An 18305-nucleotide genomic window follows, 5' to 3' on the forward strand; every position below is an offset into this window, starting at 1 on the left:
GCTTCATCCGTCCCTCTGATGCTTCTTTCTGCAGAGTTTTAATTCTCCACGCCAAATATCCACTTCCATCTTCTGCATTGTAATAATGCTCCTATTACCAGAACAATAAACAGACCAAGTAGTTATACATTACCAGATTAAGGCAATAAATGCCATATCAAATATAATGAAGATATTCTTTATTCTGCAATATACAGAATGTCTTCTCCTCCGGTACAACAAAAATATTGAGAGGCAACTGCTACTTACATATCCAAGCTTGCTCCTGGGGTCAGCCAAGCATGGGAAGAGGGAAATGATTCCTTTCGCATATTCTTCCTTCAAACGTCGGGAAGGGCTTGTTCTACACACACACACACACACACACACACACACACACACACACACACACAAACCAAGGCAATTATAATTATAACTCATAACATCATAAACAACAATTTATAAACTACTGTATGAACAACTTACCCATGTTCATTTGTTAAATGTGCTACCAAAATTTTCACCATGTCACGTCTTCGGGTATCAGACAGACCTTTGGTGCGGGCATATTCATTTATAATCTTTTCACCTCCAGGGCTGGTCTTTAGGATATCTTCAAACATCTGGAGGGGGAATGATGTGATATTGTACAGGGATTATAAATTAACAACTGACAAGTGTACATAGCTCCAAATATTTTTTAAGTCATTGTATATAGATGTAATTCAGAGGCAAGATTGGTGATCCTTACCTTGGAAAGACGACGTTCCTCAGCTTGATTTTTTTCAGGAGGGCTTGTAATCAACATTGCAGTGTCAGACTCTGACAGACCTTCATCTCCTAATGAGCTTGAGCTTAAAGAATCTTCAATATAAACCATATCAATGGTCTGATTATCTGTTCATGCTACTGTGGCAGCATACTACACAGCTATTAAGAATTAATCCAATATCCATATTAGCTTATGCAAACTAGTGAATTGGTGAAAATTACTGAATGTCAAACAATTTACCATCAATGTTTGCTGTGCCTGGGATGACAATTTCTAAGACACCAAGATCTGGTCGTGTCAGCAGATATACGAATGCTTCCTCATCAACTTCTGTCTTCGAGTCATCAAAGACTTTCACATCCATTGTAGGAAGATCAAATTTCTTGGCAACTAAAGGAAGACACACCAATGGAAAATTGACAGAGGCCAGCAATGCTATGTTATTTTTTAACCCCATAATATACAATCATACACTTAATATATTACCTAAAAAATAATAATTATTTCAGACTGAAAGGTATTTATGATATTAACAATGTTAAAGTTTATCTCTTACCACATTCCAAAAATGATTGAAATGTAAAAGGTTTTGAAGAAAAAATATATTTCCTGCTGTCTTTGAACTTCACTCTGACAGGTCTGCATCCTGAAAGAACCAAAAAGACAAAGTTAAACAAGGCGATAACACTCACAGTCAGAGGAAGAAAAGAACATTCATTAGTGCACTACACAAAATGTATTTTTTATATGTAATAACTGTCCAATAGTTCTGTTAAGGCAAGGTGCTCAATATATCTTTATTCGGACGGTAATTGTTTCTCATGAGAAATAAATCTGCATGCACCTCAGTGATGAATCTCATGCATTCGTGGTGATTTATTCACAGAGGAGGAGTGAGTTTTATGATCCTATAAACCAGGGAACGCGCTGCTCAAGTGTAATAATGTAATAGGCCATTCTTGTAATTTTTAATAAGTAAGATTTAATTTAATATAAAAATTAATATCCTATTTGTTGTGTGATTATTTACATCTGTTAAAAACAAAGAAGACATACAATTGAAATTAATTTCTTTTTAACTCAAAATGATGTATGTCATTTAAAAAAATGAATTTGTGAACTTATTTACATACGAAAAACAAAGTTGCTTGGTTTACATTTTTAATGTGTAAGGCTATATTATGTTAAAATTTAAAGCCCATTTCTAATGTTTACCTGTTTATTTCCCTCTTTCTCCTTTCAACTGAGTAATATTCTGCTTGTAAATACTTCCCAGGATTTCTGTAATAAAAGTGTACATATTACAAATGCATGCAAATACAGTGAAGCAACAGTTGTGTTCTGCAGTGGTCAAAAGGGATTCAAACTGTAAATTATGAAATGAAACACCAACATTCTAGATTCAGACGTTAATAAAATCACCAAATATCCCATGTAAATAATGAAAACATCTTACATTCCTATCAGAAACAATTATCGTCCATAGAGGGGTAAGTTAATGCACATAAAATGGCCTCCAGCAATTATGGTTAACATTAACTCTATACCGAGTCAAGTACATGTGGTGCACGACTCCAGATGCTTGTCACAAAAGATTAGTGGACGAACATTTAATAAACAGCTAACGTTAGCTAGTTTTACTTGTGTCAATTAACGTTAACGTTTGTAATCTAACAACATTATATGCTAGCTATTTGCTTTCAATATAACTTAGTTCTCAGTCAACACGAGAAAGCGATCTTTAATCACTCTCTATAAAAAAAACTGCCAAAATGATCTAACGTTAAGCTAAAATCAGAGGCGAGTATTATAAAAATGAATACGACTTTGAAACTTTACTTACTTTACCATCCAGCAGAAACGCACGTTATCTTCTCAAATTGAAGCAGCAGTGGTCAATGGCAGTGACTGTAATGGCGGGACGAAACGAAACTTTGGGAAGAGAACAGTTAACGTTAGGGCAGAAACAAATTAATATACTGTGTTCGGCAGTGGACAAAAAGGAGTCAACGGCGAGTTCTGAATTGTCACCCCCAAAATTCTGGATTCATACGGTCAAAGATGACAATATATATATATATATATATATATATATATATATATATATATATATATATATACAGTATTGTTCAAAATAATAGCAGTACAATGTGACTAACCAGAATAATCAAGGTTTTTCATATATTTTTTTATTGCTACGTGGCAAACAAGTTACTAGTAGGTTCAGTAGATTCTCAGAAAACAAATGAGACCCAGCATTCATGATATGCACGCTCTTAAGGCTGTGCAATTGGGCAATTAGTTGAATTAGTTGAAAGGGGTGTGTTCAAAAAAATAGCAGTGTGGCATTCAATCACTGAGGTCATCAATTTTGTGAAGAAACAGGTGTGAATCAGGTGGCCCCTATTTAAGGATGAAGCCAACACTTGTTGAACATGCATTTGAAAGCTGAGGAAAATGGGTCGTTCAAGACATTGTTCAGAAGAACAGCGTACTTTGATTAAAAAGTTGATTAGAGAGGGGAAAACCTATAAAGAGGTGCAAAAAATGATAGGCTGTTCAGCTAAAATGATCTCCAATGCCTTAAAATGGAGAGCAAAACCAGAGAGACGTGGAAGAAAACGGAAGACAACCATCAAAATGGATAGAAGAATAACCAGAATGGCAAAGGCTCAGCCAATGATCACCTCCAGGATGATCAAAGACAGTCTGGAGTTACCTGTAAGTACTGTGACAGTTAGAAGACGTCTGTGTAAAGCTAATCTATTTTCAAGAATCCCCCGCAAAGTCCCTCTGTTAAAAAAAAGGCATGTGCAGAAGAGGTTACAATTTGCCAAAGAACACATCAACTGGCCTAAAGAGAAATGGAGGAACATTTTGTGGACTGATGAGAGTAAAATTGTTCTTTTTGGGTCCAAGGGCCACAGGCAGTTTGTGAGACGACCCCCAAACTCTGAATTCAAGCCACAGTACACAGTGAAGACAGTGAAGCATGGAGGTGCAAGCATCATGATATGGGCATGTTTCTCCTACTATGGTGTTGGGCCTATTTATCGCATACCAGGGATCATGGATCAGTTTGCATATGTTAAAATACTTGAAGAGGTCATGTTGCCCTATGCTGAAGAGGACATGCCCTTGAAATGGTTGTTTCAACAAGACAATGACCTAAAACACACTAGTAAACGGGCAAAGTCTTGGTTCCAAACCAACAAAATTAATGTTATGGAGTGGCCAGCCCAATCTCCAGACCTTAATCCAATTGAGAACTTGTGGGGTGATATCAAAAATGCTGTTTCTGAAGCAAAACCAAGAAATGTGAATGAATTGTGGAATGTTGTTAAAGAATCATGGAGTGGAATAACAGCTGAGAGGTGCCACAAGTTGGTTGACTCCATGCCACACAGATGTCAAGCAGTTTTAAAAAACTGTGGTCATACAACTAAATATTAGTTTAGTGATTCACAGGATTGCTAAATCCCAGAAAAAAAAAATGTTTGTACAAAATAGTTTTGAGTTTGTACAGTCAAAGGTAGACACTGCTATTTTTTTGAACACACCCCTTTCAACTAATTGCCCAATTGCACAGCCTTAAGAGCGTGCATATCATGAATGCTGGGTCTCGTTTGTTTTCTGACAATCTACTGAACCTACTGGTAACTTGTTTGCCACGTAGCAATAAAAAATATACTAAAAACCTTGATTATTCTGGTTAGTCACATTGTACTGCTATTATTTTGAACAATACTGTATATATATATATATATATATATATATATATATATACAGTATTGTTCAAAATAATAGCTGGTAACTTGTTTGCCACGTAGCAATAAAAAAATATACGAAAAACCTTGATTATTCTGGTTAGTCACATTGTACTGCTATTATTTTGAACAATACTGTATATATTTAAAAAAAAACTTGTAAATGCTGAAAATGCCTTACATTCCCACAGTTACACTCCGAATCGGGATAATAATGCATATCTAAATAGCCTCCCAGCAATGCAAGTTAATTACGGCTAACATTAACTTTTACTCTATACCGAGTCAAGTACATGTGGCATGTGGCGCACAATTCGATCGCTTGTCACAATATTTATGTGGACAAACATTTAACGTACTGACTGATGTCAATTAACGTTAGTAATTTTTATATTAACTTAGCTGTTTGCATTAAAGATTACTTAGTCTAATTTAGTTCTGACATGGCACAACTTATAGTGCTCAGGCTAACATGAGAAAGCGATGTAATATGCAAAAAAAAAATGGCGAAATTTCCTGTGCTAATAACAGGGGTGAATATTATGAAAAATATATGAATACCAAAACTTTGAAACTATATTTACTTTACCATCCAGCAGTTCTCTTCTCCACCCAAAGCTGCAGCGGTCGACGGCCGTGACTAAGATGGCGGATAAACGAAACTTTGGGAAGAGAACAGTTATGGGAGGAGTCACTGCAGTTACTCTGCGATTTTGCTCCCACTCTATTGATACTTTTGACTCTCTACACTCAAAATAGAGCAAAAACAACTATTTTTGAGGAAAAAAAATTTAACTCTGGAAAAACTACTCAGCCATTTTTCCTGTGTATTAACTGGTCCTGCTCCCGCCCACGACATTCATGTTTTATCCTGCTCCTGCCCACATGAAAGTTATCTATATAGATTTTTGTCAGTACATCGCAGAAATGTACATGAAATGGTTCTGTAACATCTCCTAAGCTTCACAACATCCCAGCATAAACACTCCTAACAGGGAAGTCGTGGACTAGTGGTTAGAGAGTTTGACTCCTAACCCTAGGGTTGTCTCGGGCCGGCAATATCAAGACTTAAGGGGCCCTTGAGCAAGGCACCGAACCCCCAACTGCTCCCCGGTGCTGCAGCATAAATGTCCCGTGAATCATTTTATTCTCCTGCACACACAGTAAATGCAGTAAATCTCGGTAATAACAATATAATTTTTAAGTTAACTGCTAATTTATGTAAGACACTGATGTTGATATTTCATCTTTTCAATAACAATTTACTTCAGTTCAAATTCATTAGCACTAAAAGGGAAGAAAGCATTTTACTTAATTCATGGGCTCCAGGCTTGAAGCTCTTTTGTCAAATTATCAATTTAAAAATATAATTTTCAATTTAATTTAAAAAACATTTCTAATTTAAAAAATAATTATCATTTTAAAATTGAATTGCTCCAATGAAAGGTTGTCATAGTTATTGCCTAGAATCCAGAATTTTACTTTGAAATCCACCAGTCCTTGATTTCTGCTGAGGGGACCCCGGCAGCAAGCAGCAGAGGACAGTTTCTGTACAGTTAAAATAAATGGAAGCAGATGTAGTTCGGTAGCCTCGTTCACTCAAGCTACAATCGCCACACCGCTATTGTGTTAAAAACAAAATGGATAAAAAATATCTGTAGTTTTACCAATCAGCTACTTATCTGACCCGCCTGGAATGTGCCAGTGCTCCTGATGTCAAGCCTATATTCCTGCATATACTAAAAAGTAAAATCACCATGGCTCAAGAAACCCCTGAATTAATGATGATCTATCCCTGTAACTATTTAAGTTTCACTCTTGTTTCAAATGTACTTTTATTTGTGTTTTGTTACATTTAGTTATTCAGTTTCTGTTTAGAGTTTTATGAATGATTTGGTAATAAAACAAGGTCAAAAGTTTTATAAACATTTTATAAACATTATAACAATAGCCCAGTTAGCAATGTGATATTGATTAATTTTATTTCATGGCTTCTGGGCAGTGTTTTTTACGGTGCCCATAAGGTGACTTGTTCGGTTTACTTAGTTTTGTCATGGCCACGACATAATAATTCGTGGGAACGTGATAATATGTCGTGGCCATGAGATATTCATTTGTGGGAGTGTCATATTATGTCGTTGCCTCGATATGCTATGTTGAGGGAAAAACATCAATTTCTTGTGGCCACGACTTCTTATGTTGAGGGAACGACATGTTTTTCTCGTGGCCACGAGTTTAATGCGTAAACAAACCTGCGTGACCATAGAAACCTGGGATTATCAGAGATGGATTCATTCATATTTTATTTTGAATTAAGAAATTATTATATTATTTATACTTGTAAAATTTATGCATTTACATTATGACATTTTATGTTAATGTCGAGCATTTACAGTATGCTATTATTTACAAAAGTATTCAGAATGTTAAGTAAAGAGATCAATATTGAAGCAAAAACTAAATATATATATATATATATATATATATATATATATATATATAAACGAAAAAAAAAAAATAATAATAATAATAGACTAATAATAATAATAATGTACACATATTACGGGGGAAAGACTATCAGTTAATGGACTTACAAGACTGTAGGATGGATAAAAAAAGTTTTTATATTTTATTATGCACTTTTATGTAATATTTATTTATGATAAACTTAATTTGAATACTGACAATCGCATGTAATACAGCATGGTAGCAAAATACATTAACATAATATTAGCATCATTAAAATTAATCGCCTGAAACCATACTTTCCAGCGCAGAAAAAACGCTAGATGGATAAGCCAGGTTCGTCAAAATCCAAAGATGAGGGATTTGCATTCAAATATCGGACGACCCTCCTCTACGTTGTCAAGTGACGAATAGGGGGTACCCTCAACGTTGCTTATGGACGTGAGGGGGAAATGACCAAACGGCAGTATGTGACGAATAGGGGTGAGACTGTGTTGGGTTAATATAATAATTACTTAATTCAAGATAAAATATTAATGAATCCATCTCTGATTATCCCGGGTTGCTATGGTCTGTTTGTTTACGCATTAAACTCGACACAAGAAAAATGTCACCCCCTCAACATAAGAAGTCGTGGCCATGAGAAATGGATGTTGTTCCCTCAACATAGCATCTCGAGGCCACGACATGAGGATGTCGTTACCTTGACAAAATGATCTTGTGGCCACGACATAATATGACGTTCCCACGAGTTAATAAGACGTTCCCACAAATTAATATCTCGTGGCCACGACATATTATCACGTTCCCACAAGATATTATTTTGTGGCCACGACAAAACTAAGTAAACCAAACAAGTCACCTTACGGGCACTGTTTTCTTCTTCTTTATGTTTCACTAGCAGCTCCTCAGTCACATATAGATCTTATAATGTAAAAGTTCTTAAAAAGCTCAAATGTATCTGTCTTTCATATATTTTTAATTAAATTTGTTTCTGTACAATGTTAAATAAACATGCTTTGATATATTCTTTAAATATATTCTTCAGCCTCTTTCCTGAGTTAAAATGGTTTCAGGACATAGTGTCTTTAAGTAGCTTTCACATGAGCAGGCAAAAATACTAGATAACCATTAAAGAGCAGACGTCCCACTGACAATACGCTGCACTGCTCTTTATGATATTAAACGAAATCACTTCATATTGCTCCTGCATTCTGTATTTAGTTACATGTATTCATTTAAAAGACACTTCATCTAGAAATAAATAATAGAGACACTACCAGTCCGTTTAAAACTGTTAGATGAAAATAATGAATAAGTTCACTTAGTGAATTTGCCTACATACATACATACATACACACATATATATATATATATATATATATATATATATATATATATATATATGTATATATATATATATATATATACAGTCATGCCCACAAATATTGGCACCCTTGGCAAATATGATCAAATAAGGCTGTGAAAATTCATCTGCATTGTTAATCCTTTTGATGTTTTATTTGAAAAAATCACAAAAATGTATCCTTTCATTGGACAACAAGAATTTAAAATGGGGGGAAATATCATTATGCAATAAATTTTTTTCTCTAATACACATTGGCCACAATTAAGGACACCCTTTTATTGAATTATTTTTTAAACCTCCATTTTCTAGTTTAACAGCTCAAAACTGTCTCCTATAATACCTGATGAGGTTAGAGAACACCTGACAAGAGATCAGAGACCATTCCTTCATCCAGAATCACTCCAGACCCTTCAGATTCCCAGCTTCTCCTCTTCAGTTCACTCCTCTCATTTTCTGTAGAGTTCAGGTCTGAGGACTGGAATGGCTATAGCAGAAGCTTGGTTTTGAGCTCAGTGACCCATTTCAGTGTTGTTTTTGAGGTTTGTGTTTGGATTATTGTACGGTTGAATGATCCAAACATGGTCCATTATAAGATTTCTAACAGAGTCAGTCACTTTTAGATTTTTTTATATATTGGTATTGTAACGACAGGTAAAAGAGGAGGAAGCAATTGCAGGCAATCAGATGATGTTTATTAGAAAGAGAGTCCAGAATGTTGGCAATGGCAAGGAAGGTCTACAGTGGCGTGAGTAGAGCTGGATGGTGAAGTTGATGGTGCAGGTGAAGGTGGTCAATGGTTGAAACCAGGAACAGACCGGAACACTGACACGAGGACGACAACACGAACCCAATCCAGCACACGAACACGGAAGACGGAAATCCAACTAGGACACGGAAACATGAGAGAGGATCTGACGGCAGACAGAGAGAGAGGTGAGTGTTTATAGCAGAGTGGAGATGAGGCTCAGCTGGAGCGAGACAATCAACATACAGGTGACAACAATTAACCAAACGAGCACATGGAGACTACGAGAGTACAAATACAAACACAAAACATGACACGGAGGAAACAATGGATTTCCTACCGTGACAGTACCCCCTCCCCTAGGACGTCACCTGACGTTCCCAGCCTGCCTTACCTGTAGATTGTAATCATCAATAAGGCGGTGATCCAGTATGTCCCGAGCAGGAACCCACCTTCTCTCCTCCGGACCGTAACCTTCCCAATCCACCAAGTACTGAAATCCGCGTCCCCTCCGTCTAGAGTCCAGAATACGATTAACCAAATATGTGGTTTCCCCATTAGCGATACGAGGCGGGGGGGGGGAACCGGGGCAGGCGGATTAAGACGGGAAAAAATCACCGGTTTAATTTTGGACACATGGAACACGGGATGAACCCTCCTGTACGTCGGAGGAAGGCTAAGACGCACTGTTACCGGATTAATGATTTTGGTAACAGAAAACGGGCCAATAAATTTGGGAGCAAGTTTATTCGAAACGGAACGCATCTGAATATTCTGGGTTGAAAGCCACACTCTTTGACCGACGACGTAACGGGGAGGCTTCGACCGGTGGCGATCGGCCTTAGCCTTGGTGCGCGACCTAGCCTGGAGCAGAGCTCTACGAGCTCTGGTCCAGGTGCGGTGACACCTCTGGACTAGTGCGTGTGCGGAGGGGACCGAAACCTCGGATTCCGTACTGACAAAATTAGGTGGTTGGTACCCTAAACTACACTTAAATGGAGACATGCCCATAGATGACACTGGCAAAGAATTGTGTGCGTACTCCACAATTGAGAGTTGCTGACACCAGGACGAAGGATTATTGGAAGCCAAACATCGCAAAACCCTTTCGACATCCTGATTGGCTCGCTCGGTTTGACCATTGCTCTGGGGATGGAACCCGGAAGAAAGACTAACAGTCGCTCCTAACAATTTACAAAATTCTCGCCAAAATTTGGACACAAATTGGGGACCCCTGTCAGAAACCACGTCTGTCGGAAGGCCATGTATACGGAAGACGTGGTCAATGACAGCTACCGCTGTTTCCTTGGCTGAAGGTAATTTGGGCAAGGGAATAAAATGAGTCGCCTTCGAGAACCGGTCCACTACGGTTAAAATCACCGTATTGCCCTTAGAGGGCGGGAGGGCGGTAATGAAATCTAGCGAAATGTGGGACCAGGGTCTCGAAGGGACAGACAGCGGTAAGAGTAACCCATCTGGAGGTCGATTGGAAGTCTTACCAATAGCGCAAACTGAACAAGCCAAGACGAAGTCGTGGACGTCACGAGCCATACCAGGCCACCAAAATCGTTGCTTGACTAGAAACCTAGTTCTACTAACCCCTGGGTGACAAGCAACACTGGAACAATGACCCCACTGGAGAACGTCTGACCGTAACCCCTCCGGCACAAACAATCGGTTCGGTGGGCAACGAGCCGGGGGCGTTACCCCTTCTAAGGCAGTCAACACCTTCGATTCGACCTCCCATCTGAGCGCGGAGATAATGATGGTCCCCGGTAAAATGGGCTCGGGAGTAGCAGTACGATCGGAACGCTCAAAAAGACGGGATAAAGCATCGGGTTTGATGTTTTTGGAACCCGGTCGGTAAGAAAGTGTAAAATCGAAACGACCGAAAAACAATGCCCACCGAGCCTGCCTGGAGTTAAGTCTTTTGGCGGTTCTAATGTATTCGAGATTCTTATGGTCCGTCCATACAATGAAAGGTACACCCGACCCTTCAAGCCAGTGACGCCATTCTTCCAGTGCAAGTTTGACTGCCAACAACTCTCGATTGCCAATGTCATAATTAACTTCTGCAGGAGATAAACGGTGAGAATAATACGCGCATGGATGCACCTTTCCGTCTGAGGATGCGCGTTGGGACAACACTGCTCCTACCCCCACCTCTGACGCGTCGACCTCCACTATGAATTGACGTGAACGATCAGGGGTGACGAGAATGGGAGCTGAAACAAAGCAGCTTTTCAGTTTGGCAAACGCAGCCTCGGCTGCGTCTGACCACCTGAACGTCAAACTAGGGGAGGTCAAGGCGGTCAGAGGAGCGGCTAGTTGGCTGAAATTGCGAATGAAACGGCGGTAAAAATTGGCGAACCCCAGAAATCTCTGCAGGGCCTTGCGAGACTCTGGGGATGGCCAATTTACCACAGCCTTAACCTTCTCAGGATCCATGCGAACACCCTCAGTCGAAATGATGTGTCCTAGAAAGGAAACAGACTGTGCATGAAAAACGCATTTCTCCGCCTTGACAAACAATCCATTCTCTAGCAACCGCAGAAGCACTCGTCGTACGTGTTGCACATGTTCCTGGAGAGACGAAGAAAAAATCAGTATGTCATCCAGGTAAACATATATGAACAGATCGACCATGTCTCGCAACACGTCATTAACGAGTGCTTGGAAGACTGCCGGCGAGTTCGTTAGCCCGAAAGGCATCACGCAGTACTCAAAATGGCCTCTGGGGTGTTAAAGGCAGTCTTCCACTCATCCCCCTCCCTGATGCGGACCAAATGATAAGCATTACGTAAGTCCAATTTAGTGAAAACGGACGCTCCCTGCAACCTCTCAAAAGCTGAAGACATAAGCGGTAAAGGATAGGTATTCTTTACCGTTATGTTGTTCAGCCCTCGGTAGTCAATGCAAGGTCGCAAGGATCCGTCCTTCTTTCCCACAAAAAAGAACCCCGCCCCCGCTGGAGAAGAAGAAGGGCGGATAAACCCCGTTGCTAGAGAACTGGATATATATTTCTCCATGGCCGCCATCTCTGGAATAGACAAAGAATATAACTTGCCCTTAGGCGGAGAAGTACCTGGCAATAACTCTATCGCACAGTCATAGGGACGATGAGGAGGAAGAGAATCAGCACGAGACTTACTGAACACCTCCTTCAGGTCGTGGTACTCCGCAGGCACGTTAGCCAAATCCACTGCTTCCCCCTGAAACACAGACTCAAAAACATTAACACCAGCAGACAAAAGACAAGACAAATGACATTCCTCGCTCCAGCTAATCACAGATCCGAGGCGCCAATTGATCCTGGGGTTGTGTTTCTGGAGCCAGGTGTGACCGAGAACAATGGGGGATTGAGGTGAGTCCGTGATGTAAAATGAAATCTCCTCCGTATGGTTGCCAGACGTGATGAGGGAAACAGGTAAAGTGGTCTGTGTGATGACTGGCAGTTTGTGTCCGTTGAGTGCAAAAGGTGCAATGGGGTGTTTGAGGGAGGTGAGAGGAATGTTGAGTTTAGTGGCAAACTTAAAGTCCATGAAACTACCCTCGGCCCCAGAATCCAACAAAGCGTGATGATCGAGTGCGTGGGTGGACCACCGTAGACTCACCGGAAGGAGTGTCGATGTAGATGAGGTCTTCCTGGCAGAGATACCACCCGATAGTAGCCTCAGTTTTACTATCGGGCTTGGTCTTCTTACCGGACAGCGCTGGATGTGATGTTCTTGGCTGCCGCAGTATAAACATAGTCCCAGGGATCTCCGCCTGATCCTCTCCTCCCGGGAGAGCCGAGCTCGCCCCACCTGCATGGGTTCAAGATCTCCCGGTGGGCTGACCGCAACCTCTGAGCGCTGACACTGAGCCTCCGGTCTGTTCGCGAGAACTGCTCTCCCCCTCCGTCTGGCGGCTTGATCGAGTCGGTTGTCCACTCTGATGGTGAGGTCAATCAGGCTATTGAGAGAAGTGGGGAGCTCGACGGCGCGGATCTCCTGTTGGATGCGGTCAGCCAACCCATGCAGGAAGTGATCCCACTGCGCCTCTTCGTTCCACTTACACTCCGCCGCCAGGGTGCGGAACTCAATCGAGTAATCGGATACGGACCTGTCCTCCTGACGTAGGTCCGTGAGAAGTCTAGCCGCTTCCCTCCCGGCGACGGAGCGGTCGAAGACCCGTCTCATCTCCTCCGAAAGGGCGTGGAACGAGGCACAGCAGCTGTCTTGGTTCTCCCACACCGCCGTCCCCCAGAGGGCAGCCCTTCCCGTCAGTAGTGACAAGACGAATGCCACCTTCATTTCCTCGGTGTAGAACGTGCGGGGCTGCAGGGCGAAGTGCAGAGAACAATGAGATAGAAATGATCGACAAAACTCTGGCTCACCCGCATATTTCTCAGGGATGGGGAGGCGTGGTTCGGGCTGGGAAATCCCCCCGGAGACGATCGGCGGTGTGGGTGGCGTGGGAGGCGCAGCGGGTGGCGGTTGTTGTTGGTGTTGAGTCTGGAGAGCGAGCTCGGACACCTTCGTCACCATTGCTTGGAAGGCTCGACCCATCTCATCTATCGCCTTGTCTTGGCGATCCATACGACCCACGGCTCTCTGCAGAAATTCCTCCAGATGAGATGGGGAGCGATCGCCTGCTGCTTCCATGATGGTCAGATCCTACTGTAACGACAGGTAAAAGAGGAGGAAGCAATTGCAGGCAATCAGATGATGTTTATTAGAAAGAGAGTCCAGAATGTTGGCAATGGCAAGGAAGGTCTACGGTGGCGTGAGAAGAGCTGGATGGTGAAGTCGATGGTGCAGGTGAAGGTGGTCAATGGTTGAAACCAGGAACAGACCGGAACACTGACACGAGGACGACAACACGAACCCAATCCAGCACACGAACACGGAAGATGGAAATCCAACTAGGACACGGAAACATGAGAGAGGATCTGACGGCAGACAGAGAGAGAGGTGAGTGTTTATAGCAGAGTGGAGATGAGGCTCAGCTGGAGCGAGACAATCAACATACAGGTGACAACAATTAACCAAACGAGCACATGGAGACTACGAGAGTACAAATACAAACACAAAACATGACACGGAGGAAACAATGGATTTCCTACCGTGACAGGTATTTGATATAATCAAAGATGCCATGTGTCTAAACAAGATGTCCAGGACCTCCAGCAGAAATATAGGCCCACAACATCAAAAATACAGCAGTATATTTCATTGTACATATGGGGTACTTTTTATCCCTGTTTTCACCAAACCCATCTTGAGTGTTTGCTGCTAAAAAGCTCATTTTTAGTTTCATCTGATCACAGAAGTCAGTCCCATTTGAAGTTCCAGTCGTGTCTGATAACTGAATATGCTTTAGTTTGTTTTTGGATGAGCAGGAGAATTTTTCTTGAAACCCTCCCAAACAACGTGTTGATGTAGGTTCTGTTTGACAATTTTTTTAAAGGTTTTCTGAACCAGAAACTCAACTATTTTCTGCAAAAACCTCTTCCAGGCAGTTTTCTAACATTTTCTGTTGACTGGAAATTCTTAATTATTTCCCAGATGGAGGAAATGGGAATTGTCACTGCTCTAGCTCTTTTCTTAAAGCCACTTCACCAATTTGTGAAGCTCAATCATCTTTTGCTGCACATCAGAAATATATTCTTTGGTTTTTCTGATTGTGATGGATGATTAAGGGCATTTGGGCTTTGTTTTCCCTCCACTTTATATTTCTGTGAAACAGGAAGCAATGGCTGGATAATTTCATGTTTATAATCATGCTGGAGTGCTCAAAATTGTGAATATGAATGAGAATATACTTCAGAGATATTTTACTCATAAGAATTTCTAGGGGTGCCAATAATTGTGTCCAACGAGTATTTGAGAAAAACATTAATTTCATAATGATATTTCCCCTCCATTTTAAATTCTTATTATCCAATGAAAGGATACATTCTTGTGAAATTTTTTAATAAAAAATGAAAAGGATTAACAATGCAGATGAATTTTCACAGCCTTTTTTGATCATATTTACCAAGGGTGCTAATATTTGTGGGCATGACTATATATATATATATATATATATATATATATATATATATATATATATATATATATAACTGACCAGATGGTGGATCAGCACCTAGAAAGGACCTCTACTGCCCTGAAAGACAGCGGAGACCAGGACAACTAGAGCCCCAGATACAGATCCCCTGTAAAGACCTTGTCTCAGAGGAGCACCAGGACAAGACCACAGGAAACAGATGATCCTTCTGCACAATCTGACTTTGCTGCAGCCTGGAATTGAACTACTGGTTTCGTCTGGTCAGAGGAGAACTGGCCCCCCAACTGAGCCTGGCTTCTCCCAAGGTTTTTTTCTCCATTCTGTCACCGATGGAGTTTCGGTTCCTTGCCGCTGTCGCCTCTGGCTTGCTTAGTTGGGGTCACTTCATCTACAGCGATATCGTTGACTTGATTGTAAATAAAAACAGATACTATTTCAACTGAACAGAGATGACATAACTGAATTCAATGATGAACTGCCTTTAACTCTCATTTTGCATTACTGACACACTGTTTTCCAAATGAATGTTGTTCAGTGCTTTGACGCAATGTATTTTGTTTAAAGCACTATATAAATAAAGGTGATTGATTGATATATATATATATATATATATATATATATATATATATATATATATATATATATATATATATATATATATATATATATATATATATATATAAACTGACAAGCATTGTTCTTATCATGGCTGCATGTTTTTCTGTTGAAAACACACTGTTAGTTCTAGGAAGATGCTGACCACTGAAGCGAGAAAATTTAAAAAGAGAACCTGAAATGAGAAGCTGAGAAAATAAAGCTGACCACAGTCGCTCGGTTGCTCAAATAAATGTGTGAGAATCGTTCTTCAGTTTATTTTCCACTCTGCTCTTAGTTTGATCTTTATCTCTCATAACGACTATTTTAACACATTATTTTAACACTTTTTCATTTCTGTTTAACCCCATGATGCACAGATGTTTGGCCTGATCAAGTATCTCCATTGTCCTGCAGCTTGTAAAACTGTTGTTTGGATTAGTTTGGTTTTGGTCCAGTGTTTTTGTGCTCTCCACAAACCACAGTGAATCTCCACAGAGCAACTAAACCACAGACATCAGCTTCATCAGACACTGAATCACCACAAGAAACAATTTCAGCAAGAGATCTGAATCTGAATGCTTTACATGAACAAATACAGAAGAAAGTTACATTCAAATAAAAATGTAGATATTTATTCTTCAACCTCATTGTGATCTGGGACAGAAGATCTTTAGGTTTGGAAACACTGACCCAACACAACATGCTTCTGTTCTGCTGTCACCCAGCTCTGGCCTTCTGTTACTCGCTGATTTGGTTTTACTTTAACATTGATGCATTTAACAGATACTTTTTTTTTTTGTAAATTTTTGCATTCACCCCATGATTGATCAAATATATTGCGTACCAAAATACAACATCCTACTGGCCTTCATTCTATTACACTTACAACTATTCATTTAGCACACTCTTTAACATGAAAATACAACAGACAGTAGGCTTTTTTATTGCAAAAAACATATGTTATTTAAATGAATAAATAAGAATGACACACACACACACACACACACACACACACACACACATATATATATATATATATATATATCATTTAAAAAATTACATTTATGCATTTAGCAGACGCTTTTATCCAAAGCGACTTACAGTGCATTAAGGCTATCAATTTTTACATATCATGTGTTCCCGGGGAATCGAACCCCCGACTTTGCACTTGCTTGCTTGCTAGCGCAGTGCTCTACCAGTTGAGCTACAGGAACACTATATATATATATATATATATACACTACTAGATTAAAAGAATGATCAAAAGAGAGAATTGAGAATTGAATGTGAATAACATTCAAGCTTTAAAAATGTATTTTAAATGTGACAATCATTAACTTCATCATGTTTGCGGCTGTTTCTGCTGAAAACATACTGTTAAACAGTTCTAGGAAAATGTTGACCACGAGTGAAAAAAAACAAGTGTGACAGAAACTGAGAAGAAAAACTGACGACAGTCACATGGTCACAAAAATAAATGTGTGAACAGTGTGAACAGTGACTCAGAACAGTTTATTTTCCACTCTGCTCTTGGTTGATCTTTATCTCTCATCACAACTATTTTAGCACATTTTGCATTCATGTCTGTTTAACCTCATGATCCAGAGATGTTTGATCTGATCAAGTATCTCTACTGTGTTCAGATGTTATAATCATTGTTTGATCCAGTGGTTTTCCTCCCACAAACCATCATCAAACTCCACACACCGACTAAACCACAGACATCAGCTTCATCAGTCACTGAATCACCACAAGAGAAGATTTCAGTTCAGTACAACAATCTGAATCATTCACATAAAAAAAAAACATTTATTTTGTGTGAATATAGTAGCAAATTATCATATGAGAGCAGAACTGCAACTTTAAAGACACTTTAACCTTTAAACACTTGTGATTTAATGCACTTCTGCTAAAACAAATGCTGCTAAACAGTGCTTTCAGAAACTGAAGCTCTCAGGAGCCCAAAAGATCCTGATTCTTCTGTGTTATATAAACACATTATTATTATAATGTATAAACAATAGCATTCAAATCTGCTTTATATAACGTCGATATATCACATTTGTTTAAAATGACAGAACAGTACAGAGATAATGAGAGCTTGTTCAGGATCAGGATCATCTGTGTTGACTGAAGAGAGAAATGAATCCTGATGACTCAGTCTGACTCACTTCTGCAGAATTACTCTTTTGAACAATATTATATACATTTTGAACCATTTACGACATGAATGATTTAGACTAAAGGTCAAAAGGTCAAACATCACACACAGACAGTCTATTAATGTATAGATATCAAATGGATCATTCTAAATTACCAATCTTTATGTCAGAATGTTTTTTAATGTCATATTCAGTCATTTGAACTGTTGTACAGACAGTACATCTCTTCTAAAGACCTGCTCGAGCGCCAACTAGGACAGTTCTTGTATGATCATGTCTCGTGGTGTGTGTTGTTTTCTCTCTTCTCTTCCGGTCCATGATCTCCTCTGCTGGTGGATGTTGTTATTACACATCTGGAGACACAGGGCTTCTTCTTCTTTGAAGGCCATTCACACAA

At 39.7% G+C, this 18305-nt stretch overlaps 1 long non-coding RNA gene across 1 annotated transcript; it reads right to left on the reverse strand.

The window, feature by feature from the left end:
• On the reverse strand, nucleotides 1–518 carry LOC127988543 (uncharacterized). Its single transcript, XR_008161736.1, has 3 exons — nucleotides 466–518; nucleotides 250–343; nucleotides 1–91 (listed from the first exon to the last, which is right to left on the reverse strand). It is a non-coding gene; the product is annotated as an uncharacterized LOC127988543 (long non-coding RNA).
• Between the last annotated feature and the right edge of the window lie 17787 nt (nucleotides 519–18305).

Source organism: Carassius gibelio, chromosome B22, assembly GCF_023724105.1.
Source record: "Carassius gibelio isolate Cgi1373 ecotype wild population from Czech Republic chromosome B22, carGib1.2-hapl.c, whole genome shotgun sequence".
NCBI classification, from domain to species: Eukaryota; Metazoa; Chordata; class Actinopteri; order Cypriniformes; family Cyprinidae; genus Carassius; species Carassius gibelio.